This window comes from Physeter macrocephalus, chromosome 2 (genome assembly GCF_002837175.3).
Source record: "Physeter macrocephalus isolate SW-GA chromosome 2, ASM283717v5, whole genome shotgun sequence".
NCBI lineage: Eukaryota > Metazoa > Chordata > Mammalia > Artiodactyla > Physeteridae > Physeter > Physeter macrocephalus.
Window position 1 is genome coordinate 107,935,178 of NC_041215.1, and position 4,338 is coordinate 107,939,515.

Here is a 4,338-nt window from a genome sequence, read left to right on the forward strand (position 1 = left end):
TTCTGAGAACTCTACCCAATGCCGCATGAATTATGAGGTTTTCTACTCTGCCCGCTGGGAATAGAAACTATTTCTGGCTTTGTGTGAGTTCCTGGTACTGTTCTTCTATTCTTTTCAGAGAGTTCTTTCCCCAGACCTGGATAGTTTCTTCACAAACCTGCACTGATCAGTACTTAGCTGAAGACTTGAGCAGGACCCTCTACAGGTCTCTCTTCTCTCCTCCAGCTCTCTACCCTGCAAACTCTACCCACACACACTCCATCAATGTACTCTCCCTGGGATCCCATTCTCTGCTTCAGACAGAAACTCCCTCCAGGGGGCACATCAAGGCAAGCGTAGGGTTCACTGCATTTATTTCCCATCTCTCAGGTTTCACTGTCTTTCATTGTTTGTTGTCCAAATCTGAATAACCATTGTGCCATATATTTTATCCAGATTTTTTAAGTTGTTTTAGGAAGGAAGGTAAACCTAGTCCCTGTTATTTAGACATTGCTGGAAGCAGCAATCCCATCTAATTTTGCCCTGCTACTCAATGATGTCGTTCTTTTTCTTTTTTTTTTCTTTAAAAATAATTTATTAGTTTTGGATCACAAAATATAGGGAAGACACAAGGGCAATGCCTGTGACCCCTTGGGCCGTACTTCCCTTCCATAATCACCTTTTAGAACCCCAGACTCATGCTGCCCGAGCATTCTCTCACATCCTAACAGCTGCAGAGTATAGTACTGACCATGTGGGACACTTAAACAGACTCCCTGTAAGCGATGCAGGGATCCCTTCCAATTAGGTCTTCCAGCTCACTTTTGCCAATATTGCAACAGCACTGGTTGTTCCAACTGTCCATGTCCTAAAACTCTCATGAATGAATAGGTCACAGGCAAATTCTGCCTGCACAGCCCTTATAACCGTCTACGCTTTTAAAATGGTCTTTCTTAAACAGCAGTGGCTAAGGCCGCTTCACTATACCCAGTCTTCTAAGCCCCAGGCTGCCTGTGGCACCTGGATGGCAGCCCCTGGGGGTCCCCCACATCCTAGGGTGGCGATGGAAGAAGGCCAGGCCAGGCCAAGCATGAAGAATAAACAGTCAATTTTATTGGGCTCAGACTAAGAATCCATGGGTCTTGAGGACCTCTGTGAATTTGTCAGTTTTCTTCTCTATGTTCTTTTCGGCCTGCTTCCGTAGCCTCAGGAGCTGCTTCTTTTTCCGGTAGTGGATCTTGGCCTTCTTCTTTCTCTTCTCCTCCAGGGTGGCTGCGACTGCCTGGTACTTCCAGCCAACCTCACGAGCCAGCCGCCCTAGGTAGGCAAACTTCCACACAGGCTTCAGACGCACAACCTTGAGGGCGCCAGGAACCACCATCCGCTTTTTCTTATCATAGGGTGGCGGGATCCCATCAAACACCTTGAGGTGGTCCCGAGCGGCCTGGCCTCGCTTGGTCCTGTGGGGCCGCATGCCTCGCACTGTACGCCAGAAGATGCGGCTGGGGGCTTGGAAGTGGCATCCGCTTGCAGAAGAAGGCCAGCTACTTCAACTTGTTTCTATAGAAATTTCCATAAATGCTGATGCCCTCACAGCCGCACAACCACCACCTTTCGACCCAGAAGCACCTGCTTGGCCATGATGGCCGCCAGGCGGCCCAGGAGATGGCCTCGGCCATCGAGCACCAGGGCCTGCCCCTCCGCCATCTTCGGCAGCTGCCTGGGAAAGCATTCAATGATGTCCTTCAATGGGCAGGAGTTTTTAATTTTCAATAAGTCCATTTTATTAACTTTTTTTCCATCATGCTAAGGACTACGAAGAATACAATAGTAAGTAAGCAGAACAGAGCATCTGCTTTTCTTAGACGCTCTCAATCTTGCAAAGGAGTAGGAAGTTACAAGTAATAGTTTGGGTCAGTTGAGATGAGTAGAGCAAGAAGAGTTAAATATAGAAATGTCCAATAGCTTCTGGCTTGAAAATGGAAAGGGGTACTGGGTTTGGCAGCATAATAGCCTCCAGAGATGTCCAAGTCTTAGTCATTGAAACTGTGAGTATATTACCTTACATGGCAAAGAGGATTTAGCCATGTGATTAAATATAATGATCTTGAGATGATCCTGGGTTATCTGGTTGTGTCCAATGTAATCACAAGGGTCCTTATAAGAGAAAGAGGGAGTCAGGAGGGTCAGAAAAGGAACCGCGACAATGGAAGCAGGTGTCAGAGTGGTGGGATTGCTGGAACGGGCCACGAACCAAGGACTGAGGGCAACTTCTAGAAGCTGAAAAAGGGAAGGAAACATATTTCCCTCTAGAGTCTCCAGAAGCAAAGTAACTCTGCTGAAATCTTGATTTTTGTCCAGTGAGACCCATTTTGGACTGCTGAACTCCAGAATTATAAGATGCTAAGTTTGTGCTGCTTAAAACCAGTAATGTGGTAATTTGTCACAGAGGCGATAGGAAAATAATGCAGGTATTGAATTGAAGGGCTGCTTTTTCCTCTGGTCACAGCAGCAAGGTACCTGGCTGCTCATATGGAGGCTTCCTCATACACAGGTGATCATTGTTTACCTGTTGCTGTATGAAGGACTAAATTCAATATGCCTGTCAGTTTCTGTCAGCCTCTGCTGCTGGAATAAATATTTGGTCTCAAAAGGATAGGTAGTTCTTAGGCAGGTGCTTGTAGCTACACTGGTTTCCTATGAATCAGAAGGAGTCCCTCACACTCTACCCTCACAGCCAAAGGGGATCTAAATCACGTAAGGACTGAAGGGAGGCAATGACTTTACAAGACCTGGACTTGGAAATTTTATAATACTTTTAGCACTCAATGGAACAGTCTTCTTCCCTTTGTAAAATTTAAGTCTATTCTTCAAGCTTCCTACTTATGTTCAGCAACACAGTCTTTAATATCCCTAAACAGAGGACTAGTTATATATGAGTCTCTTGGCCATATTTCTCTTCAGCTTGATTTCCCTTTTCTTGAAGTGATTTTCTAGTATTGATCCAGTGAAGTTCTTGTCATGATGCCTGGATACCTTAGTGACCACTTGAGGTTAAGTCAAAATGCCTCTTTATTAAAGAAAATTCCTTAATAACCAGCACAAGATGTCCATATAAAGACTACAAGCAAACTCGAGTCCTTTGCCCAGATAATTACATTAGAGGGTTAGCAGCCAAGGAGATAGAATGCAGAGCGCAGAGCAGTCTCCTTCCTGTCCCTGGTGAGAACAAAGCCAAGGACACATGGTTTTCACTTTGGATTGTAAAACTCCTCCCTGTGTGTGGGGATGTACACGGACAAGCAATGAGCTGAATGTGCACAAGCATTGTATTGGATGAGAACCCTGCTCCTGGCCAAATAGCAAATAGCAGGGTGCGTTGTTGAGGCTAATCCCGACTCACTTGGCCTCAATGTGAGCAATGAATAATGCTCCACAGCCTCATACGTCCAGGCATTGTGCTCTAAGTCCAGGCAAGGCTAGGATGAGACAATGGGCTTAATGACTGTATTGCTCCACTTTTTGGGGGTCGGGGGGCGGGGGGGGGGACACTTCATAAGGTCCTTGTGAAACAAGCCAAGACAAGATTTCAAAACAGAACAGATAAGACAAGAAGACGTTCATGAGTGGAGTTAGGTTTTCAGGGTCCTAAATCTGTTTGGTTATTTACCAGATGAATAATACTTTCAAATCAGACTGGATCTACATAGAATCAAAACAGCTGTAAAGGGCTTCCCTGGTGGCGCAGTGGTTGAGAATCTGCCTTCTAATGCAGGGGACACGGGTTTGAGCCCTGGTCTGGGAGGATCCCACATGCCGCGGAGCAACCGGGCCCGTGAGCCACAACTACTGAGCCTGCGCGTCTGGAGCCTGTGCTCCGCAACAAGAGAGGCCGCGATAGTGAGAGGCCCGCGCACCGCGATGAAGAGTGGCCCCCGCTTGCCACAACTAGAGAAAGCCCTCGCACAGAAACGAAGACCCAACACAGCAAAAATAAATTAATTAATTAATAAACTCCTACCCCCAACATCTTAATAAAAGCTGTAAAAAGCCAAAAAATTTAGATAACTGACTTTTCCTTTCTTGAGGACATGATATTGAGGAATTGGTTTGACTGACAATTTTCTCTATTTTTGTTTTAGTCGATTGAAAGAATTCACTTATTTCACTTATCTACAAAAGTTTCCATTTAGAAATGGGTTCAGCATGCAGTTGTAGTGTGTCCCTGCTTTAAACACACACACACACACACCTTTCTTTCATCTCTTCTTTCCCTCTCCTGACCTGGGAGATTCTCAATATGGCAGAGCCTAAAACAATACTCTTAAAATTGAGTTGAAATTATTGTACTTTTTGTGC

General features: G+C 45.5%; 1 pseudogene; it reads right to left on the reverse strand.

Moving 5' to 3' along the window:
- Window positions 1-1,089: 1,089 nt before the first annotated feature.
- Window positions 1,090-1,689, reverse strand: LOC102975150 (60S ribosomal protein L13a-like; annotated as a pseudogene).
- Window positions 1,690-4,338: the final 2,649 nt, after the last annotated feature.